The sequence below is a fragment of the Salvelinus fontinalis genome, chromosome 6 (genome assembly GCF_029448725.1).
Source record: "Salvelinus fontinalis isolate EN_2023a chromosome 6, ASM2944872v1, whole genome shotgun sequence".
NCBI lineage: Eukaryota > Metazoa > Chordata > Actinopteri > Salmoniformes > Salmonidae > Salvelinus > Salvelinus fontinalis.
In genome coordinates this window covers 6,397,479-6,423,482 of record NC_074670.1, presented here as the reverse complement: position 1 = coordinate 6,423,482, position 26,004 = coordinate 6,397,479, and the positions used below count along the sequence as shown (strand labels likewise).

The following is a 26,004-nucleotide window of genomic DNA, read 5'->3' as shown; positions in this document are numbered from 1 at the left end:
GTGTGTGTGTGTGTGTGTGTGTGTGTGTGTGTGTGTGTGTGTGTGTGTGTGTGTGTGTGTGTGTGTGTGTGTGTGTGTGCAGAGTAGACGTATAATTGTTTTCCCTCATGGCAGTGGAACGATCAGTACCCAGGATCATTTATGTTAATGAGAGCAGAGTGATTAATACGGTAACGACGACCCTCTCAGGAGGCACAGCTGTCACCGCACTAACAGGAAGGGCCTTCACATGCCGCTGCTGTGGGGAGCCGTGGGAGAAGACTATAGGAGTGCATGTGTGTGTGAATTTGTGTCTCTCTCTCTCCGTGTGCACACGTGGCAATGGTATTGACCTTTTCTCCAGTACAATGTGTTACTCCAAAGCTGTATGATTTGAATGACCCACTTCCAGCAGTTGAACAGAGGGTCACTGGCCTCAACTCCAAGCACCTGAGTCTGGCAGCGCTGAAAACACCCATCAAAGGAAAATATGGAAATATGCCTGCCTTGTATGAGAAGTTGAAACCTGAAATCAAATAATTATTTGTGAGAAATTACATATAAAGCGATCAATATTTAAACATGTTTGTCTTGTTAAAGAAGTAGCTAAACACAATGAAATAAATGCTCATTTATATGGAGTTTAAAAAATGCACAAGCCACAAATAATGGATGAACTAGTTAAATCAATGAGCACGTTGCTGCTCCGCGTCTCAACATGCAACACTTTGTCAAAAGGCATTATGTCAGATCTTAATTACTAATGATTTTTCCCACTGGTTCCTGGATCATGTACAATGGCCTTTTGTGAGTGATGTTCAGGTTTTAGCCCTGTTCTCTGTGCCACTTTGTTTTTGCATTAATAGATCGCTAATGGCATGTGATTAATTGTGACATGGTGGTTCATTGAGCAGTACTATGATAAATATCCAGGCAGTAGGGCTACGCTGTAGCTTCTACACTGTGTGTAGTAGAGTACTGTGTAAAAGAAAGTTGAAGGACATGAGGGATAATGGAAACAGAGCCTCTGCGTTATGCACTGCATGTCACAGGCCTTAAACACATTATTTTCCCAGTGGTTTCAAAGCCCAATCAGTCCTGCTAGCTGCCCCTAAATTTGAGATTGAGTAAGTCGAGGCTGGCCAAGTAAAATGGCAAAACTTGTAGATGAATTCAGAATTTATGAAGATAATATTTCAGGACCCATCAGCTTGGGGACGTTAAACTCCACTCAATCCAGAGCGCCCCTGCTGTGCTTCTCTCCCCCCCCCCCCCCCCCCCCCCCCCCTCCCACCACCTCTGCTTATTTTTACAGCCAGCCGTCCAGAATTCCATTAGTCTTTTCATGGCCTATGTTCACACCAGTGTCAACCAGGCAAGTGAAAAATACTCGGCGCGATGTGAAGAGGTACAATTACACCACTCCAAAAGAGCCTTCTCCAGCAGATCACCCTGTACAGTAAGTTCCTGGGGAAGAGCCGGGCTCAGATCCGTGGGAAGATGAAGCGCCTCGTCAGCGGCCTTCAGGAGCTCCAGACTACCGCCGCTCAGGTAGGAGTCTGAGTGCATCCCAAATAGCACCCTATTTCCTGTGGTGCACTACTTTCAACCAGGCCCTCTGCACTATATAGGGAATAAGGTGCCATTTGGAATGTATGGAATAGGGTGCATTTGGAATGTATGGAATAGGGTGCCATTTAGAATGTATGGAATAGGGTGCCATTTAGAATGTATGGAATAGGGTGCCATTTAGAATGTATGGAATAGGGTGCCATTTAGAATGTATGGAATAGGGTGCATTTGGAATGTATGGAATAGGGTGCCATTTAGAATGTATGAAATAGGGTGCCATTTGGAATGTATGGAATAGGGTGCCATTTGGAATGTATGGAATAGGGTGCCATTTAGAATGTATGGAATAGGGTGCCATTTAGAATGTATGGAATAGGGTGCCATTTAGAATGTAGGGAATAGGGTGCCATTTGGAATGTATGGAATAGGGTGCCATTTGGAATGTAGGGAATAGGGTGCCATTTAGAATGTATGGAATAGGGTGCCATTTGGAATGTATGGAATAGGGTGCCATTTGGAATGTATGGAATAGGGTGCCATTTGGAATGTATGGAATAGGGTGCATTTGGAATGTATGGAATAGGGTGCCATTTAGAATGTATGGAATAGGGTGCCATTTAGAATGTATGGAATAGGGTGCCATTTAGAATGTATGGAATAGGGTGCCATTTGGAATGTATGGAATAGGGTGCCATTTGGAATGTATGGAATAGGGTGCCATTTAGAATGTATGGAATAGGGTGCATTTGGAATGTATGGAATAGGGTGCCATTTGTAATGTAGGGAATAGGGTGCCATTTGGAATGTAGGGAATAGGGTGCCATTTGAGAGGCAGCCTTTAACGTTATGTTAATATCAGAACCTCAAGGCTGTGGGACGAGATCAGAGGAGGTTTGAGTAGCACATTTGTATAATGCCTTTTGCCTTTCCACTGATTGAATGCTGCTGATAAACCTTGAAATGAACGTAAATCACATTTTATAGCTATTGCCGCAAAGAGTACAACATTGGATTTCCATTTATTTAATCAGTTTTTATTGCAAAAAAAATGCCATCAGAAGATGTATTATAATATCATTAACACAGACGTGACATCAATCAGATTCTTTATCCAAAGTATGATGATATTCATGTATTGCTCAAATGGTACCCTATTCTCTATATATACTGTACGATGCCTTCAGAAAGTATTCAGACCCCTTGACTTTTCCAAATTTTATTACGTTACAGCCTTATTCTAAAATTGATTAAATAACAAACATGTCTTCATCAATCTACACACTATACCCCATAATGACAAAGCGAAAAAAAAGTTTACATTTTTGCTAATTTATTGCAATTTAAAAACAGATACCTTATTTACATAAGTATTCAGACCCTTTGCTATGAGACTCAAAATTGAGTTCAGGTACATCCTGTTTCCATTGATCATCCTTGAGATGTTTCTACAACTTGATTAGAGTCCACCTGTGTTAAATTCAACTAATTGGACATGATTTGGAAAGGCACACACCTGTCTATATAAGGTTCCACCGTTGACAGTGCATGTCAGAGCAAAAACCAAGCCATGAAGTTGAAGGAATTGTCCATAGATCTCCGAGACAGGATTGTGTCGAGGCACAGATCTGGGGAAGGATACCAAAAAATGTCTGCAGCATTGAAGGTCCCCAAGAACACAGTGGCCTCCATCATTCTTAAATGGAAGAAGTTTAGAACCATCAAGACTCTTCCTAGAGCTGGCCGCCCGGCCAAACTGAGCAATTGGGGGAGAAGGGCCTTGGTCAGGGAGGTGACCAAGAACCAGATGGTCACTCTGACAGAGCTCCAGAGTTCCTCTGTGGAGATGGCAGAACCTTCCAGAAGGACAACCATCTCTGCAGCACTCCATCAATCAGGCCTTTATGGTAGAGTGGCCAGATGGAAGCCTCTCCTCAGTAAAAGGCACATGACAGCCTACTTGGAGTTTGCCAAAAGGCACCTAAAGGACTCTCAGACCATGAGAAACATGATTCTCTGGTCTGATGAAACCAAGATTGGCCTAAATGCCAAGCGTTATGTCTGGAGGAAACCTGGCACCATCCCTACGGTGAAGCATGGTGGTGGCAGCATCATGCTGTGGGGATGTTTTTCAGTGGCCAATGTCTAAAAACCTGTTTTTGCTTTGCCATTATGGGGTATTGTGATGTTGTTATGGGGTAATGTGTGTAGATTGATGAGGGGAATTTTTTTTTAGAGTAAGGCTGTAATGTAACAAAATATTTAAAAAGTCAAGGGTTCTGAATACTTTCCTAATGCACTGTAGTGCACTACTTTTGACCACAACCCTATGGGCCCTACTTTTGACCACAGCCCTATGGGCTCTGGTCCAAAGTAGTGCACTAGATAGGGAATAGGGTGCAGTCTGAGATGCATCCTCTTATGGGACTGTGTGGTTTACTGTAGGTTAAGGAGCTAAAAGCCAAACTGGCGTCCCAAGAAGAGGATCTGACCCTGAAGAATGCTGATGCAGAAGCTCTCGTCAGTTAGATTGGACAGCAGACTGAGCTGTAGCTACCAGAGAGAGGCTGCAGATGTAGCAGGTCATCTTGTTAAATATCCAATCAGACATGGCTCAATTACACATCAAATATCTGTATTAGTAGATGGCATTTTTAACACTTGAGTCGCGCTTGATCTACTTTTTCCTGGTGTAATGGACAATAGAATAGTCCTAAAAGTGCAAACCACAATCTCAGTCAAGCGCACCTCAAATATTTCAAGACAAATACTTGACATTATGTTTTTGACCCAGGTCTATTATTTCACTTATTTCACTATTTCACAAAAAAAGGTCAAGCCCTCTTAGTTGAAGGAGTGACTTAGTTGACAGTGTCTGTGTCCTCTGTTCAGCTGTCTGTCACCCAGACAGAGGTTTCACTGAAGCATGGGGACTGTGAGACTGACCTGGCCAAGGCAGAGCCCATTCTGCAGGCTGGACACTCTTAACAAGGTACAATACTCAAATCATGTCATAGATTATAGAGCAATTGTAGCTAAGCCACATATCTAATAAGGTAACCAGGTACCCTGTCAATGAACCAGTTATTTACTTGCTGTCTAAATCACTCATCAAGCTAATGATCATTTTGGTTTGTTGTATATGGTTCTTGGTTGATTTATTCAACTGTCATAAAGCCAGGTAAGTCAATGATAAATAAATTATTTTCTACAATAACTACCTGATGGTACATTGTATCTGTCTCCAAGTGAATCTGACGGAGCTGAAATCGTTTGTCAATCCCTCCGGCGGCGGTGATCAACGTGGCGGTGATGGTGCTGCTGGCTCCGTGTGGCTTCGTTCCCAAGCAGAGGAGCTGGAAGGCAGCCCGGGCCTTTATGGGCAAGGTAACCAAGGTTACCACCTGTCACTGTGTCAATCACATCATCGTCTGTCTGAGGGATGCCAGTGTAATCTGGGTCTGGGCCTTGACCCTGTATGTACCCTGCATGTCTCAACCTCACAATTCAGCTGGATGATGGCTCTTTGAATATAGTTCTGAATGGAGCCAGCGCCACTGTACTGTACGATCCTCTGGGCTCAAAGATTCATGTTCTTGGATTGTTTTTATTATGTTGGCTCAACAAGTCCATCAACCAATCCGACAATAGTCTGCCTTGTGACATCATCAACATGTGCAAGACATGTTTTACAGTCAAAAGCGGTGTTAGTTCCACTTGACTGACAACAATACATCACCCTTTCTACATGAATATGTATTGTATCTTGATGCAAACATGTCTCCCTGTGGCTTCCAGGTGATAACCTCCTGCAGGCGCTGGTGTCGTATTACAAGGAGCACATCGCTAAGTTATATCTGGTGGTGGTGAAGCAGGAGTATCTGAGGAACCCAGAGTTTCACCCTGACCTGGTCAGGACCAAGTCCACCGCCGCCGCAGCTGGGCCATCCACATGGTCAGATACTAGGTCAGACAGAGAGCAGTCTGAATATAGCTTTGATGTGTATCATTAAGATAGTTTGAATGTCAGGTTATATGGTCCTGTGTGGCTCAGTTAGTACAGCACGGCGCTTGCAATGACAGTATACCAAAATGTACTACTGTCAGTCACTTTGGTTAAAAGCATCTGCTAAATGGGATATATTATTATATTATTATAATATCATTGAATGCCATTGATAGAATATCATTAAATCATGAATCAAATGTTTTATTCACATATACACTACCATTCAAAAGTTTGGGGTCACTTAGAAATGTCCTTGTTTTTGAAAGAAAAGCAAATTTTTGGTCCATTAAAATAACATCAAATTGATCAGAAATACAGGTTAGACATTGTTAATGTTGTAAATGACTATTGTAGCCGGAAACGGCTGTCTTTTTTATCGATTGTCTACAGTTGAAGTCGGAAGTTTACAAACACCTTAGCCAAATACATTTAAAATCAGTTTTTCACAATTCCTGACATTTAATCCTAGTAAAAATGCCCTGTTTTAGGTCAGTTAGGATCACCACCTTATTTTAAGAATGAGAAATGTCAGAATAATAGAGAGAATTATTTATATCAGCTTTTATTTATTTCATCACATTCACTGTGGGTCAGAAGTTTACATACACTCAAATAGTATTTGGTAGCATTGCCATAAAATTGTTTAACTTGGGTCAAACGTTTCGGGTAGCCTTCCACAAGCTTCCCACAATAAATTGGCCCATTCCTCTTGACAGAGCTGGTGTAACCGAGTCAGGTGTGTAAGCCTCCTTGCTTGCACACGCTTTTTCAGTTCAGCCCACAAATGTTCTATAGGATTGAGGTCAGGGTGTAAGGGCACTCGTCGGATGAAGAAGGAGATCAAGGTGCAGCGTTGTAGGCGTTCATGAGTTTTTATAAAACTGAACACCGCAACAAAATAACAAATAAGAAAAAACGAAAGCGCACAGTTCTGTCAGGCAACAAAAACAGCTAAACAGAAAATAACTCCCCACAAAACCCAAACGGAAAATCATAACTTATATATGATCCCCAATCAGAGACAACGATAGACAGCTGCCTCTGAGTGGGAACCACACATGGCAAAAACAACAAAGAAATAGAAAACATAGAATGCCCACCCTAACCACACCCTGACCTAACCAAAAATAGAGAAATAAAGGACTCTCTAAGTTCAGGGCGTGACAATACCCCCCCCCCCCCCCCCCCCCCCCCCCCCCCCCAAAGGTGCGGACTCCGGCCGCAAACCTGAACCCATAGGGGAAGGTCCGGGTGGGCATCTACTCTCGGTGGGGGCTCCGGTGCAGACCCCGCCCGCTTTAGGCTCCCCCTACTTCGGTGGCGCCTCCGGCGCAGCGATCATCGCCAGGGCCTCCGGACCGTAGATCATCGCCGGAGGCTCCGTACTGCAAACCGCCGCCGGAGACTCCGGACTGCAGACCGCCGCCGGAGACTCCGGACTGCAGACCGCCGTTGGAGGCTCCGGACTGGGGACCGTCGCCGGAGGCTCTGGACAGGGGACCGTCGCTGGAGGCTCCGGACTGGGGACCGTCGCTGGAGGCGCCGGATTGGGGACCGTCGCTGCAGGCTCCGGACTGGGGACCGTCGCTGCAGGCTCCGGACTGGGGACCGTCGCTGGAGACTCCGGACTGGGGACCGTCGCTGGAGGCTCCGGACTGGGGACCGTCGCTGGAGGCTCCGGACTGGGGACCGTCGCTGGAGGCTCCGGACTGGGGACCGTCGCTGCAGGCTCCGGACTGGGGACCGTCTCTGAAGGCTCCGGACTGGGGACCGTCGCTGGAGGCTCCGTGCCCTGGATTATCGCTGGAGGCTCCGGGCCATGGATTATTACTGGAGGCTTCGTGCCATGGATAATCACTGGAGGCTTCATGCCATGGATCATCACTACATACATATAGATTGACGAGTTTCAGAAGAAAATTCTTTGTTTCTGGACATTTTGAGCCTGTAATCGAACCCACAAATGCTGATGTTCCAGATACTCAACTAGTCTAAAGAAGACCAATTGTATTGCTTCTGTAATCAGAACAACAGTTTCCAGCTGATAAAACTGGAGGTAAGACGTGTTATATTATCATTCACCACGCTGGGTTGAAATCTCCAGCTCTCACAATGACCATATGCCGCTCAGCCTTGTCTTGTCATGAAGCCGATCTAATCTGTGATTCTGTGGTGTTTCTAACAGGGGTTGAATATCAACCTACAGAGCCTCACAGTCCAGGTTGAGAAGGCTGCTGATGACAAGGTCCAGTGCCAGGAGGAAGTGACCCACACCAACCAGACTATCGAGCAGGCCAACCAGCTGGTCAAGGGCCTGGAGGTACAGAGAGGAGGGGCTGGGGTGGGGGTCAGTCCTGTCATGCCTGATACACACTATAGAGCCAAACCCAGCTGCTCTGGGCCGGGTAGTGGTTACACATCCACCATAGTTTCTGGAACCATGCTGGAAAGGACAATATGAAAAGAAAATACCTGAGCCAGCAACGCACGGTTCGGCCATATAGTGTGTATCAGGGATCAGTGTGTCTCACCTGGCATAGAAGTGACTGGTCACAGAGTCCGAGGCACGCTGTCTACCAGGAGGTGGGGTTTAGACAGAAGTGCATCAGTAATCTGGATGAGGACTTGTTATAATGTCCCTGTGATGTGGCTGTGTCTGGCTGTAGTGTGGTGGAGGGGATGGAGCTTCAGGTCTGGCTAGCCAGCCTGTTGGGGATCAGGGAGGATGGAGAGGGAGAGTGGGATGGACCACAGCAAACGCACCATTAAACTGGGCAACTGTCTCTGTCTGGCCCACGGCCCAGTGGAGAAGAGAGATGGCAGGAAGGCTGCATGGACCGTACACTCAAGCTGGGCAGCAGACTGGCCTGAAGAAGTGTGTGTGTGTTGTTTGTGTGTGTGTGTGTGTGTGTGTGTGTGTGTGTGTGTGTGTGTGTGTGTGTGTGTGTGTGTGTGTGTGTGTGTGTGTGTGTGTGTGTGTGTGTGTGTGTGTGTGTGTGTGTGTGTGTGTGTGTGTGTGTGTGTGTGTGTGTCCAGGTGTTGCATCTTAAAACAACGTGGTCCTGTGGGGATCCAGACATGTTTACGTCAGTCCGTTAACGTGAAATCCTATAGGAGTCAGGTTTTTCTGCCGTGGCCATATTCATACGTTCTACTTTCTTATTCAACAAAACAAATGTGGCTAGCATGGGACAGCTTGGCTTTTCCACATATCAAGATAAATGATATGTCTTTGTGGCATTGATCTGGAAGCCACAGTGTTTAGACTAATACATCAGACTATATTTAATCATTAACTTACCTCACAGGCTCAACAGCTGTTGGAAATTAAAAACGCTTCACCCCAAGACTGAGTGATATTACAGACAACCCATAATGCATTAGGGTAAAATTATAGTGATTTTTAACTGTCTGGGAATTTATTATGCCACATACTCTGGCCCCATGGGCCCTTGTGAAGAAACGGCAGGCGTGATTTACCGTGTTCAGGCTGTCACAGCTGGTCATACTATGGACGCTAAATAGATGCTGAGTGAATTTGCAGGAAAACTTTCAAAGCTAGTTTGGTGGAATTAGTTTTGTATACTTTATTGCTTTAGGTTTTTCTAGTTTGGCCCGGTAGACTGGGTGGGGAAACACATCCCGGTAGACTGGGTGGTGAAACACATCCCGGTAGACTGGGTGGGGAAACACATCCCGGTAGACTGGGTGGGGAAACACATCCCGGTAGACTGGGTGGTGAAACACATCCCGGTAGACTGGGTGGGGAAACACATCCCGGTAGACTGGGTGGGGAAACACATCCCGGTAGACTGGGTGGGGAAACACATCCCGGTAGACTGGGTGGTGAAACACATCCCAGTAGACTGGGTGGGGAAACACATCCCAGTAGACTGGGTGGGGAAACACATCCCGGTAGACTGGGTGGGGAAACACATCCCGGTAGACTGGGTGGGGAAACACATTTCAGCCTAGATGAACCTTTCATCCCAGAGTTTGAAATATTTGAGGTGCTTTGAAGTTAAATGCATATACCAAGTTTCCAGTTTATTCTAAAAGTGATTTTATACATACACTGTAGACTACGTTTCATACTGCTTTTGGTGGTGTATATTGTCATGCCTGGTGTATGTGTGTGTGTGTCCCAGTCAGAAAATGAGAGGTGGTCCCAGGCAGAAGACTCTGTGTGGTGATGTTCTCCTCACCTCAGCTTCGGTCTCCTACGTGGGTCACTTCACCAGGCCCTACCGACACCAACTGCTCTACGAAGCCGGGATACCCTTCGTACAGTCACAACGGGTAAGATCCCAAATGGCACTCTATTCCCTATGTAGTGCACTACTTTTGACCAGCGGGGCTTTATAAAGCTGCTCCTTTATCCTTTATCGTGTAGATATGTTCTAAACTGTTTTTATTCATGGTCTTTAATTGATTTTATTTGAACATTTTGTTTTTGGATGTAAATTTAGGGATAACCCGCCTGGAAATTAATCTTAGTGAAACACTGTTGCCTCTCTCTCTATCGGCCTGCATAGTTGTACAGTCGGTACCCCACACACAGTCAACCGAGTGACATCACCGCCTCACTGCTGTCGGTTCCAAATGCCACCCTATTTATTATTTAGTGCACTATATGGTGATCAGGGTTCCATCTGTCTGTCTCTCTGTGTGTTCCAGGTCTCCATCCCCCAGACAGACAACCTGGACCCTGTCCTCATGCTTACAGACGATGCCACCGTGGCTGCCTGGCACAACCAGGGCCTGCCAAACGATAGGATGTCCACAGAGAACGCTGCCATCCTGACCACCGGCGAGTGCTGGCCACTCATGATGCACCCCCAGCAGCAGGGCATCAAGTGGATCCGCAGGCGCTGTGGGCCAGAGCTCAGGGTGGAGCAGCTCCAGCAGATGGAGTGAGAGAGGGACGGCGTTGTTCTGCCGCATTTCATTAATGATAGTAGAGATTTCAGAGTGGGGAAGGGAAGCAAGTTGGGAAGGGAAGCAAGGAAGGGAAGCAAGTTGGACTTGGAACAATGATGGTCACAAGGGTTTGTTTTGTATCACTGGACAGTGTCTATCCAAGTGGTCCAGTCTGTTTGTACTTTAGGGTATGATAGCCATAGGAGATTTGGTGTCTGGACAGTAGATACAGGATGGGACCAGGCTAATCACTGGTCACTACTAATTATCAGCTACAGTGCATTTGAAAAGTATTCAGACCCTTTGACTTTTTCCACATTTTGTAACGTTACAGCATTATTCTAAAATGTATTAAATTATACATTTTTCACATCAATTTAAACACAATACCCCCTAATGACAAAGTGAAAACAGATTTTTGCAGAATTATTACAATTTAAATACAGAAATATCTTATTTACATAAGAATTCAGACATTTTGCTATGAGACTTGAAATTGAGCTCAGGGGACTCCTGTTTCCAATGATCATCTTTGAGATGTTTCTACAACTTGACTGGAGTCCACCTGTGTGGTAAATTCAACTAATTGGACATGATTTGGAAAGGCACACACCTGTCTATATAAGGTCCCATAGTTGACAGTGCATGTCAGATCAAAAACCAAGCCATAAGGTCGAAGGAATTGTCTGTATGGCTCAGAGACAGCATCGTGTCAAGGCACAGATCTGCTGGAAAGGTACCAATCATTCTTAAATAGAAGAAGTTTAGAACCATCAAGACTCTTCCTAGAGCTGGCTGCCCAGCCAAACTGAGCAAGCAATCGGGGGAGAAGGGCCTTGGTCAGGGAGGTGACCAAGAACCAGATGGTCACTATGACAGAGCTCCAGAGATCCTCTGTGGAGATGGCAGAACCTTCCAGAGATAACCATCTCTGCAGCACTCCACCAATCAGGTCTTTATGGTAGAATGGCCAGACGGAAGCCACTCTTCAGTAAAAGGCACATGACAGCCTGCTTGGAGTTTGCCAAAAGGCACCTAAAGGACTCTCAGACCATGAGAAACAAGATTCGCTGGTCTGATGAAACCAAGATTGAACTATTTGACCTGAATACTAAGCATCACATCTGGAGGAAACCTGGCACCATCCCTACGGTAAAGCATGGTGGTGGCAGCATTATGCTGTGGGGATGTTTTTCAGTGGCAGGGACTGGGAGGCTTGTCAGGATCGAGGGAAAGATGAACGGAACAAAGTATAGAGAGTTCCTTGATGAAAACCTGGTCCAGAGCGCTCAGGACCTCAGACTGGAGAGAAGGTTCACCTTTCAACAGGACATTGACATTAAGCACGCAGCCAAGACAACACAGGAGTGACTTCGGGACAAGTCTCTGAATGTCCTTGAGTGGCCCAGCCAGAGCCAGGACTTGAACCTGATCTCTGGAGAGACCTGAAAATAGCTGTACAGCGACTCTCCCTATCTAACCTGACAGAGCTTGAGAGGTTCTGCAGAGAAGAATGGGAGAAACTCCCCAAATACAGGTGGGCCAAGCTTATAGCTTCATACCTAAGAAGACTTGATGCTGTAATCGCTGCCAAAGGTGCTTCAACAAAGGGTCTAAAGACTTATGTAAATGTGATATTTCATTTTTTTATTTATATATTTTTTGCAAAACCTGTTTTTGCTTTGTCATTATAGGTTATTGTGTGTAGATTGATGAGGGGGAAAAAGTATTTAATCCATTTTAGAATAATGCTGTAACGTAACAAAATGTGGAAAAAGTCCAGGGGTTTGAATACTTTCCGAGTGCACTGTATGTTTTTTCAAATTGATTGATGAGAAAAGTATCATCCAATCCATGGGTTATCTCACTGCACCCTCGTATGCCATGTCTTGAAATATGCAGACAGGCGGATTAAAATACATTTACATTGTAATACTTCTGACAGCCAACTTCTTCACTCCACCCATCCATGTGTCTTCCTTCAGGCTTGCCGGTTACAAAATGTAAAAAAGTATTTAAGTTACCTATTCCAGTGAATCATTCTGGTTACACTTTAAATGAAATACTTACTGTACGTTTAATGCTTTATAACATCCTTTATAATGCCTTATAATACAATTGTAAGTGTATTATAAGTTATTATACAGGATGTTATAAAGTATAATTCATATGTATTTTCTCTAAAGTGTTACCATCATCATTCTCTACAGGTATTTGGATGTGTTAGAGCGAGCCCTTGCCTATGGAGAGACTGTTCTGATTGAAAACCTACAGGAGAGAGTTGACCCAGTCCTGGTGCCACTACTGGGGAGATAAACACAAGAGACTGTTCTGATTGAGAACCTACAGGAGAGAGTTGACCCAGTCCTGGTGCCACTACTGGGGAGAGAGTTGACCCAGTCCGGGAGCCACTACTGGGGAGAAACACCATCAAGGAAGGAAGTCAAGCAGTGACAATGGTCCTTGGCTTGACCTGTCCCTATACAGATCTACTGGCTCAGGAATCCACCAATGAAATCTCTAGGTGGGGCGGTTTCCCAGACACAAATTAACTCTAGTCCTGGACTGAAAAGCACTTTCAACTGATAATATCCATTGAAAGTGCTTTTTAGTCTAGGATTAGCCTTAAGCTGTGTCCAGGAAACCAGCCCTGGAGGAGACAAACAGTGAGGTTTCTGTCATTAAGACAGAGTAGCCCTATACAATCACCATACTGTGCACTGTGCTTTCTCTGCAAAAGCTATTTATTCTATAGTTGTGCCTATAGCCTGTAACCAGTCTTGTCTACACATTACTAATTGATCCATGGTTTATATCCCTTTTGATATACAAGTCAATACTATCCTAATGTGTCTAAATATGGGCCTGTGGGACAGTATTAGACAATATCTGCGATCCCGAATGGCTGCGAACCCTATTCCCTATATAGTGCACAACCCTATGGGCCCTGGTCAAAAGTAGTGCACTACATAGGGACTAGGGTGCCATCTGGGACACAGACAATGCCAGAGGATTTGCCTGACTGACGCTGGAGTCTCACTGAGCGGTGGACAGCTCCAGAGACATGACTGACTGACGCTGGAGTCTCACTGAGCGGTGGACAGCTCCAGAGACATGACTGACTGACGCTGGAGTCTCACTGAGCGGTGGACAGCTCCAGAGACATGACTGACTGACGCTGGAGTCTCACTGAGCGGTGGACAGCTCCAGAGACATGACTGACTGACGCTGGAGTCTCACTGAGCGGTGGACAGCTCCAGAGACATGACTGACTGACGCTGGAGTCTCACTGAGCGGTGGACAGCTCCAGAGACATGACTGACTGACGCTGGAGTCTCACTGAGCGGTGGACAGCTCCAGAGACATGACTGACTGACGCTGGAGTCTCACTGAGCGGTGGACAGCTCCAGAGACATGACTGACTGACGCTGGAGTCTCACTGAGAGTCTCAATGAGAGAAACTCCCCAAATACAGGTGGGCCAAGCTTATAGCTTCATACCTAAGAAGACTTGATGCTGTAATCGCTGCCAAAGGTGCTTCAACAAAGGGTCTAAAGACTTATGTAAATGTGATATTTCATTTTTTTATGTATATATTTTTTGCAAAACCTGTTTTTGCTTTGTCATTATAGGTTATTGTGTGTAGATTGATGAGGGGAAAAAAGTATTTAATCCATTTCAGAATAATGCTGTAACATAACAAAATGTGGAAAAAGTCAAGGGGTCTGAATACTTTCCGAGTGCACTGTATGTTTTTTCAAATTGATTGATTTTTTTTAATTTTTATTTTATTTATTTCACCTTAATTTAACCAGGTAGGCTAGTTGAGAACAAGTTCTCATTTACAATTGCGACCTGGCCAAGATAAAGCATAGCAGTGTGAACAGACAACACAGAGTTACACATGGAGTAAACAATAAACAAGTCAATAACATGGTAGAAAAAAAAGAGAATCTATATACAATGTGTGCAAACGGCATGAGGTAGGCAATAAATCGAATAATTACAATTTAGCAGATTAACACCGGAGTGATAAATCATCAGATGATCATGTGCAAGAAGAGATACTGGTGTGCAAAAGAGCAGAAAAGTAAATAAATAAAAGCAGTATGGGGGGTGAGGTAGGTAAATTGGGTGGGTAGTTTACAGATGGACTATGTACAGCTGCAGCGATCGGTTAGCTGCTCGGATAGCAGATTTTTAAAGTTGTTGAGGGAGATAAAAGTCTCTAACTTCAGAGATTTTTGCAATTCGTTCCAGTCGCAGGCAGCAGAGAACTGGAAGGAAAGGCGTCCAAATGAGGTTTTGGCTTTAGGGATGATCAGTGAGATACACCTGCTGGAGCGCGTGCTGCGGGTGGGTGTAGCCATCGTGACCAGTGAACTGAGATAAGGCGGCACTTTACCTAGCATAGCCTTGTAGATGACCTGGAGCCAGTGGGTCTGACGACGAACATGTAGCGAGGGCCAGCCGACTAGGGCATACAGGTCGCAGTGGTGGGTCGTATAAGGTGCTTTAGTAACAAAACGAATGGCACTGTGATAAACTGCATCCAGTTTGCTGAGTAGAGTATTGGAAGCTATTTTGTGACAAGTATCATCCAATCCATGGGTTATCTCACTGCACCCTCGTATGCCATGTCTTGAAATATGCAGACAGGCGGATTAAAATACATTTACATTGTAATACTTCTGACAGCCAACTTCTTCACTCCACCCATCCATGTGTCTTCCTTCAGGCTTGCCGGTTACAAAATGTAAAAAAGTATTCAAGTTACCTATTCCAGTGAATCATTCTGGTTACACTTTAAATGAAATACTTACTGTACGTTTAATGCTTTATAACATCCTTTATAATGCCTTATAATACAATTGTAAGTGTATTATAAGTTATTATACAGGATGTTATAAAGTATAATTCATATGTATTTTCTCTAAAGTGTTACCATCATCATTCTCTACAGGTATTTGGATGTGTTAGAGCGAGCCCTTGCCTATGGAGATACTGTTCTGATTGAGAACCTACAGGAGAGAGTTGACCCAGTCCTGGTGCCACTACTGGGGAGATAAACACAAGAGACTGTTCTGATTGAGAACCTACAGGAGAGAGTTGACCCAGTCCTGGTGCCACTACTGGGGAGATAAACACAAGAGACTGTTCTGATTGAGAACCTACAGGAGAGAGTTGACCCAGTCCGGGAGCCACTACTGGGGAGATAAACACAAGAGACTGTTCTGATTGAGAACCTACAGGAGAGAGTTGACCCAGTCCTGGTGCCACTACTGGGGAGATAAACACAAGAGACTGTTCTGATTGAGAACCTACAGGAGAGAGTTGACCCAGTCCTGGTGCCACTACTGGGGAGATGAACACAAGAGACTGTTCTGATTGAGAACCTACAGGAGAGAGTTGACCCAGTCCGGGAGCCACTACTGGGGAGATAAACACAAGGGACTGTTCTGATTGAGAACCTACAGGAGAGAGTTGACCCAGTCCTGGTGCCACTACTGGGGAGATAAACACAAGGGACTGTTCTGATTGAGAACCTACAGGAGAGAGTTGACCCAGTCCTGGTGCCACTACTGGGGAGATAAACACAAGAGACTGTTCTGATTGAGAACCTACAGGAGAGAGTTGACCCAGTCCTGGTGCCACTACTGGGGAGATAAACACAAGGGACTGTTCTGATTGAGAACCTACAGGAGAGAGTTGACCCAGTCCGGGAGCCACTACTGGGGAGAAACACCATCAAGGAAGGAAGTCAAGCAGTGACAATGGTCCTTGGTTTGACCTGTCCCTATACAGATCTACTGGCTCAGGAATCCACCAATGAAATCTCTAGGTGGGGCGGTTTCCCAGACACAGATTAACTCTAGTCCTGGACTAAAAAGCACTTTCAACTGATAATTTCCATTGAAAGTGCTTTTTAGTCTAGGATTAGCCTTAAACTGTGTCCAGGAAACCAGCCCTGGAGGAGACAAACAGTGAGGTTTCTGTCATTAAGACAGAGTAGCCCTATACAATCACCATACTGTGCACTGTGCTTTCTCTGCAAAAGCTATTTATTCTATAGTTGTGCCTATAGCCTGTATCCAGTCTTGTCTACACATTACTAATCGATCCATGGTTGTATATCCCTTTTGATATACAAGCCAACACTATCCCAACGTGTCTAAATATGGGCCTGTGGGACAGTATTAGACAATATCTGCGATCCCGAATGGCTGCGACCCTATTCCCTATATAGTGCACAACCCTATGGGCCCTGGTCAAAAGTAGTGCACTACATAGGGACTAGGGTGCCATCTGGGACACAGACAATGCCAGAGGATTTGCCTGACTGACGCTGGAGTCTCACTGAGCGGTGGACAGCTCCAGAGACATGACTGACTGACGCTGGAGTCTCACTGAGCGGTGGACAGCTCCAGAGACATGACTGACTGACGCTGGAGTCTCACTGAGCGGTGGACAGCTCCAGAGACATGACTGACTGACGCTGGAGTCTCACTGAGCGGTGGACAGCTCCAGAGACATGACTGACTGACGCTGGAGTCTCACTGAGCGGTGGACAGCTCCAGAGACATGACTGACTGACGCTGGAGTCTCACTGAGCGGTGGACAGCTCCAGAGACATGACTGACTGACGCTGGAGTCTCACTGAGCGGTGGACAGCTCCAGAGACATGACTGACTGACGCTGGAGTCTCACTGAGCGGTGGACAGCTCCAGAGACATGACTGACTGACGCTGGAGTCTCACTGAGCGGTGGACAGCTCCAGAGACATGACTGACTGACGCTGGAGTCTCACTGAGAGTCTCAATGAGAGAAACTCCCCAAATACAGGTGGGCCAAGCTTATAGCTTCATACCTAAGAAGACTTGATGCTGTAATCGCTGCCAAAGGTGCTTCAACAAAGGGTCTAAAGACTTATGTAAATGTGATATTTCATTTTTTTATGTATATATTTTTTGCAAAACCTGTTTTTGCTTTGTCATTATAGGTTATTGTGTGTAGATTGATGAGGGGGAAAAAGTATTTAATCCATTTCAGAATAATGCTGTAACATAACAAAATGTGGAAAAAGTCAAGGGGTCTGAATACTTTCCGAGTGCACTGTATGTTTTTTCAAATTGATTGATTTTTTTTAATTTTTATTTTATTTATTTCACCTTAATTTAACCAGGTAGGCTAGTTGAGAACAAGTTCTCATTTACAATTGCGACCTGGCCAAGATAAAGCATAGCAGTGTGAACAGACAACACAGAGTTACACATGGAGTAAACAATAAACAAGTCAATAACATGGTAGAAAAAAAAGAGAATCTATATACAATGTGTGCAAACGGCATGAGGTAGGCAATAAATCGAATAATTACAATTTAGCAGATTAACACCGGAGTGATAAATCATCAGATGATCATGTGCAAGAAGAGATACTGGTGTGCAAAAGAGCAGAAAAGTAAATAAATAAAAGCAGTATGGGGGGTGAGGTAGGTAAATTGGGTGGGTAGTTTACAGATGGACTATGTACAGCTGCAGCGATCGGTTAGCTGCTCGGATAGCAGATTTTTAAAGTTGTTGAGGGAGATAAAAGTCTCTAACTTCAGAGATTTTTGCAATTCGTTCCAGTCGCAGGCAGCAGAGAACTGGAAGGAAAGGCGTCCAAATGAGGTTTTGGCTTTAGGGATGATCAGTGAGATACACCTGCTGGAGCGCGTGCTGCGGGTGGGTGTAGCCATCGTGACCAGTGAACTGAGATAAGGCGGCACTTTACCTAGCATAGCCTTGTAGATGACCTGGAGCCAGTGGGTCTGACGACGAACATGTAGCGAGGGCCAGCCGACTAGGGCATACAGGTCGCAGTGGTGGGTCGTATAAGGTGCTTTAGTAACAAAACGAATGGCACTGTGATAAACTGCATCCAGTTTGCTGAGTAGAGTATTGGAAGCTATTTTGTGACAAGTATCATCCAATCCATGGGTTATCTCACTGCACCCTCGTATGCCATGTCTTGAAATATGCAGACAGGCGGATTAAAATACATTTACATTGTAATACTTCTGACAGCCAACTTCTTCACTCCACCCATCCATGTGTCTTCCTTCAGGCTTGCCGGTTACAAAATGTAAAAAAGTATTCAAGTTACCTATTCCAGTGAATCATTCTGGTTACACTTTAAATGAAATACTTACTGTACGTTTAATGCTTTATAACATCCTTTATAATGCCTTATAATACAATTGTAAGTGTATTATAAGTTATTATACAGGATGTTATAAAGTATAATTCATATGTATTTTCTCTAAAGTGTTACCATCATCATTCTCTACAGGTATTTGGATGTGTTAGAGCGAGCCCTTGCCTATGGAGATACTGTTCTGATTGAGAACCTACAGGAGAGAGTTGACCCAGTCCTGGTGCCACTACTGGGGAGATAAACACAAGAGACTGTTCTGATTGAGAACCTACAGGAGAGAGTTGACCCAGTCCTGGTGCCACTACTGGGGAGATAAACACAAGAGACTGTTCTGATTGAGAACCTACAGGAGAGAGTTGACCCAGTCCGGGAGCCACTACTGGGGAGATAAACACAAGAGACTGTTCTGATTGAGAACCTACAGGAGAGAGTTGACCCAGTCCTGGTGCCACTACTGGGGAGATAAACACAAGAGACTGTTCTGATTGAGAACCTACAGGAGAGAGTTGACCCAGTCCTGGTGCCACTACTGGGGAGATGAACACAAGAGACTGTTCTGATTGAGAACCTACAGGAGAGAGTTGACCCAGTCCGGGAGCCACTACTGGGGAGATAAACACAAGGGACTGTTCTGATTGAGAACCTACAGGAGAGAGTTGACCCAGTCCTGGTGCCACTACTGGGGAGATAAACACAAGGGACTGTTCTGATTGAGAACCTACAGGAGAGAGTTGACCCAGTCCTGGTGCCACTACTGGGGAGATAAACACAAGAGACTGTTCTGATTGAGAACCTACAGGAGAGAGTTGACCCAGTCCTGGTGCCACTACTGGGGAGATAAACACAAGGGACTGTTCTGATTGAGAACCTACAGGAGAGAGTTGACCCAGTCCGGGAGCCACTACTGGGGAGAAACACCATCAAGGAAGGAAGTCAAGCAGTGACAATGGTCCTTGGTTTGACCTGTCCCTATACAGATCTACTGGCTCAGGAATCCACCAATGAAATCTCTAGGTGGGGCGGTTTCCCAGACACAGATTAACTCTAGTCCTGGACTAAAAAGCACTTTCAACTGATAATTTCCATTGAAAGTGCTTTTTAGTCTAGGATTAGCCTTAAACTGTGTCCAGGAAACCAGCCCTGGAGGAGACAAACAGTGAGGTTTCTGTCATTAAGACAGAGTAGCCCTATACAATCACCATACTGTGCACTGTGCTTTCTCTGCAAAAGCTATTTATTCTATAGTTGTGCCTATAGCCTGTATCCAGTCTTGTCTACACATTACTAATCGATCCATGGTTGTATATCCCTTTTGATATACAAGCCAACACTATCCCAACGTGTCTAAATATGGGCCTGTGGGACAGTATTAGACAATATCTGCGATCCCGAATGGCTGCGACCCTATTCCCTATATAGTGCACAACCCTATGGGCCCTGGTCAAAAGTAGTGCACTACATAGGGACTAGGGTGCCATCTGGGACACAGACAATGCCAGAGGATTTGCCTGACTGACGCTGGAGTCTCACTGAGCGGTGGACAGCTCCAGAGACATGACTGACTGACGCTGGAGTCTCACTGAGCGGTGGACAGCTCCAGAGACATGACTGACTGACGCTGGAGTCTCACTGAGCGGTGGACAGCTCCAGAGACATGACTGACTGACGCTGGAGTCTCACTGAGCGGTGGACAGCTCCAGAGACATGACTGACTGACGCTGGAGTCTCACTGAGCGGTGGACAGCTCCAGAGACATGACTGACTGACGCTGGAGTCTCACTGAGCGGTGGACAGCTCCAGAGACATGACTGACTGACGCTGGAGTCTCACTGAGCGGTGGACAGCTCCAGAGACATGACTGACTGACGCTGGAGTCTCACTGAGCGGTGGACAGCTCCAGAGACATGACTGACTGACGCTGGAGTCTCACTGAGCGGTGGACAGCTCCAGAGACATGACTGACTGACGCTGGAGTCTCACTGAGCGGTGGACAGCTCCAGAGACATGACTGACTGACGCTGGAGTCTCACTGAGCGGTGGACAGCTCCAGAGACATGACTGACTGGGATATGATTGCTCCTTGCTCTTTAGATTATAGATGAATTTGTATTGCGTGTTCTGAATCCCTGAGGCAGACGTATGGATCGCCCCTCTGACGCCTGGTGATAGATGTTCATTGGCCTGCTCATAGTCTTTATGTGGTGAATACTGAGCAGTTATTCTTCAGTGGTTAGCCCTGAGTAGTGGGCAGCCAGCCTCTCTTGTGGGTAAGGGACCTTTCCCTCTCTGAAAACGAATGGGAACAACACAACACCACCACCACTCTCAACAGTGGTCAGGAGTGTATCCAGGACAATCTCCAATACACATCATTAGGCTACATAGGCTTATTATTAGACTACATAGGTCTATCATTGGGCTACGTAAGCCTATAGTTTGTAGTTGATTTGGTCATTTGCCGTAGCGTAGGTTATGGAAAGAATGATGAATCCACTATGATGTGAAATGGTTGTGGATGTATTTCAATCTATTACACTGAGTCCCTTCGAACCAATGGAGCAAATAATCCAATCTCCAAGCATATTAATTCACCTCCACACCACCGGTGTTATGATTATCTGAGTTCAATCCTCTAAATGAACAACATATCACAATGTAACAGGAAGTATCTACGGTGCAAACGGAAAAATAAAAATACTATAAATCGACCTCCTCTTCCCAACCATCAACACACATCTTTCTTGTTCCTTCCTTTCCCTGTGAAACCAAAGTGTGAATATTATTGAACATCTGAGACTGGACATGTATTGAACTCCTAACAGACACGGTGCTGCTGTCTGCCGACCCGTGACAATTCATCCCTGTGGTAAATCTGATTATAAATGCATCCGCTGTAGATGACCTGCGCTTGTTTCTGCTTGTGATTAATACAACATGCTGTGATGGCCATGATGGATACGGTGGGGCTCCACAGCTGAAGTTCATTAATAATTGGAATGTTGTAGAGTGTGAAGTAATGAATACTAATTATTTCCTTTCATGGCTGACGGAGGACTACAAGCCAATCCATCAGCCCAGGACTTTCATTTGGTGGAGTAATGGTTCTATCAATAGTACATTCATTTTTGCTTGTGAAGATATAGAGTGTAACAAGATCCGGGCCATGGGAAACCTGGGCCCTAAAAAATGGGGCCCGTTGCCTGACATGGGAAGGGTAATTAGTGAAAAATGAAAAGCCACCGGGTCGGGTTTGTCGAGCCTCTGCTAATTGAATTGAAATGGAGGAACAGATAAATACTGTATTGGCTGCTTTGGGAGACTATAGATTATCTCCTGGATACATTTTAAACCTTTCAAAGTTTGGAGAACATGAGGATTTCTGACCAGAGGGCTTCTGGTTTAAAGGGATACTTTGGGATTGTGTCTACTTCCCCAGTCAGATGAACTCATGGATACCATTTTTATGTCTCTGCGAGTCAATGCTAACATGGCATTAGCGTAATGACTGGAGTGGGTATCTATTAGCATACAGCGTACCCCCACAATATATTTAGCCGTAGCGGACCGGATGCCGTACCGGCTAACTTTCACCCCTGTGTGTGTGTGTGTGTGTGTGTGTGTGTGTGTGTGTGTGTGTGTGTGTGTGTGTGTGTGTGTGTGTGTGTGTGTGTGTGTGTGTGTGTGTGTGTGTGTGTGTGTGTGTGTGTGTGTGTGTGTGTGTGTGCGTGTGTGTGTGTGTGTGTGTGTGTGTGTGTGTGTATCGAAGGTGTTGGGGGAAATGCAGAAGACATTTTTCCATCCCATGTGGACTAATAAAGTCTATCTTATCTTAGTTATTGCGTCTATCTTAGTGTATAATTATGTTCATGATAACCAGGTCAAATGATTCATACAGTAGCCTGTAGTTTAGTATCACTGGTGTTAGAACAACACGGGAAACAAATACTGTTCAGCCTCTCTGATTTACAGTAGTATCTGGGAGTTAAGTAGCTCTGGTTTAGGATGTCTACTAGCGTCAAGACTTAAATTCCATGTGTTATTATATAGGCCTACTGTTTTATAGTCTAGTTAGTAGAGCAATGCGCGCTCCATTTCACCGTGTTAGCTGCAAATTAAATGTACTTCTGGCTACGCTGAAATGGGGAGAAATCTGGAGCATGACTGAGGCCCTAGTTCATAGCTCATTGTGTTAACTGACACATACACACACAGGTGGTGGAGGCCAGAGAGATCAAGACAAAGCTCAATGAGGCCAGAGAGCTCTACCGCCCTGCTGCCCAGAGAACCTCTCTGTTCTACTTCATCATCTACAACCTGCACAGAATCAACCCCATGTACCAGTTCTCCCTCCAGGTGATTATAACCTCTTATAAACCTCTTATAACCCCAACTGGGTCCTGGACTTCCTGACGGGCCGCCCCCAGGTGGTGAGGGTAGGTAACAACATCTCCACCCCGCTGATCCTCAACACTGGGGCCCCACAAGGGTGCGTTCTGAGCCCTCTCCTGTACTCCCTGTTCACCCACGACTGCGTGGCCATGCACGCCTCCAACTCAATCATCAAGTTTGCGGATGACACTACAGTGGTAGGCTTGATTACCAACAACGACGAGACGGCCTACAGGGAGGAGGTGAGGGCCCTCGGAGTGTGGTGTCAGGAAAATAACCTCACACTCAACGTCAACAAAACAAAGGAGATGATTGTGGACTTCAGGAAACAGCAGAGGGAGCACCCCCCTATCCACATCGACGGGTCAGTAGTGGAGAAGGTGGAAAGTTTTAAGTTCCTCGGTGTACACATCACGGACAAATTGAATTGGTCCACCCACACAGACAGCGTTGTGAAGAAGGCGCAGCAGCGCCTCTTCAACCTCAGGAGGCTGAAGAAATTCGGCTTGTCACCAAAAGCACTCACAAACTTCTACAGATGCACAATCGAGAGCATCCTGTCGGGCTGTATCACCGCCTGGTACGGCAACTGCTCCGCCCACAACCGTAAGGCTCTCCAGAGGGTAGTGAGGTCTGCAGAACGCACCACCGGGGGCAAACTACCTGCCCTACAGGACACCTACACCACCCGATGTCACAGGAAGGCCATAAAGATCATCAAGGACAACAACCACCCAAGCCACTGCCTGTTCACCCCGCTATCATCCAGAAGGCGAGGTCAGTACAGGTGCATCAAAGCAGGGACCGAGAGACTGAAAAACAGCTTCTATCTCAAGGCCATCAGACTGTTAAACAGCCACCACTAACATTTAGCGGCCGCTGCCAACATACTGACTCAACTCCAGCCACTTTAAAAATGGGAATTGATGGAAATTATGTAAAAATGTACCACTAGCCACTTTAAACAATGCCACTTAAAATAATGTTTTCATACCCTACATTACCCATCTCATATGTATATACTGTACTCTATATCATCTACTGCATCTTGCCATCTTATGTAATACATGTACCACTAGCCACTTTAAACTATGCCACTTTATGTTTACATACCCTACAGTACTCATCTCATATGTATATACCGTACTCTATACCATCTACTGCATCTTGCCATGCCGTTCTGTACCACCACTCATTCATATATCTTTATGTACATATTCTTTATCCCTTTACACTTGTGTGTGTGTATAAGGTAGTAGTTGTGGAATTGTTAGGTTAGATTACTTGTTGGTTATTACTGCATTGTCGGAACTAGAAGCACAAGCATTTCGCTACACTCGCATTAACATCTGCTAACCATGTGTATGTGACTAATAAAATTTGATTTGATTTGATTTTGATGTACCAGTTCTCCCTCCAGGTGATTATAACCTCTTATAACCCCATGTACCAGTTCTCCCTCCAGGTGATTATAACCTCTTATAAACCTCATGTACCAGTTCTCCCTCAAGGTGATTATAACCTCTTATAAACCTCTTATAACCCCATGTGCCAGTTCTCCCTCAAGGTGATTATAACCTCTTATAAACCTCTTATAACCCCATGTACCAGTTCTCCCTCAAGGTGATTATAACCTCTTATAACCCCGTTTACCAGTTCTCCCTCAAGGTGATTATAACGTCTTATAACGCCATGTACCAGTTCTCCTTTAGGGTGTTTAATATCTGGAGTCATACTTGTCAAGTGTTTGTTTTGTCACTCACTACTCTCCTAGCTTGTTGAGACACATGGGGGAAACTCCCTGGGGTGTAATAGAACAGTTAATCACACTATGGACCTATGAAATCCCCTTTCTCTCTGTACCTTTCTCCCTGTTCCTGATTCCCTGTGCCTGTCTCCCTGTACCTGTCTCTCTGTACCTGTCTCCCTGTACCTGTCTCCCTGTATTTGTCTCCCTGCATCTGTCTCCCTGTACCTGTCTCCCTGTATTTGTCTCCCTGCATCTGTCTCCCTGTACCTTTCTCCCTGTACCTGTCTCCCTGTACCTTTCTCCCTGTACCTTTCTCCCTGTACCTGTCTCCCTGTACCTGTCTCTCTGTACCTTTCTCCCTGTACCTTTCTCTCTGTACCTGTCTCCCTGTACCTGTCTCCCTGTACCTGTCTCCCTGTACCTTTCTCTCTGTACCTTTCTCTCTGTACCTGTCTCCCTGTACCTGTCTCCCTGTACCTTTCTCCCTGTACCTGTCCCCCTGTACCTGTCTCTCTGTTCCTGATTCCCTGTACCTGTCTCCCTGTACCTGTCTCCCTGTACCTTTCTCCCTGTACCTTTCTCCCTGTACCTGTCTCCCTGTACCTTTCTCCCTGTACCTTTCTCTCTGTACCTGTCTCCCTGTACCTGTCTCCCTGTACCTTTCTCTCTGTACCTTTCTCCCTGTACCTTTCTCTCTGTACCTGTCTCCCTGTACCTTTCTCCCTGTACCTGTCTCCCTGTACCTTTCTCTCTGTACCTGTCTCCCTGTACCTGTCTCCCTGTACCTGTCTCCCTGTACCTGTCTCCCTGTATTTGTCTCCCTGCATCTGTCTCCCTGTACCTTTCTCCCTGTACCTGTCTCCCTGTACCTGTCTCCCTGTACCTTTCTCCCTGTACCTGTCTCTGTACCTGTCTCTGTACCTGTCTTCCTGTACCTTTCTCCCTGTACCTTTCTCTCTGTACCTGTGCTCCAGACCTTCAACACAGTCTTCCACAAAGCGATAGAGCGATCAGAGTGGGACGAGGACGTGAGGGCCAGAGTGCTCTCCTTGACCCGAGGCCGTCACCTACTCAGCATTCCTCTACACCAGCCGGAGCCTCTTCCAGAGAGACAAGTCAACCTTCCTGTCACACAATGCCTTCCAGGTAAGTGGCCCGGGGCCGCCCCAAAAGGTTGGCCCCCCCCTGTCAT

At 45.6% G+C, this 26,004-nt stretch overlaps 1 pseudogene; it reads left to right on the top strand.

Annotated features, from left to right (window-relative positions):
• Positions 1-26,004, top strand: part of LOC129856762 (dynein axonemal heavy chain 11-like) — a 42,478-nt pseudogene that overhangs the window by 7,553 nt on the left and 8,921 nt on the right.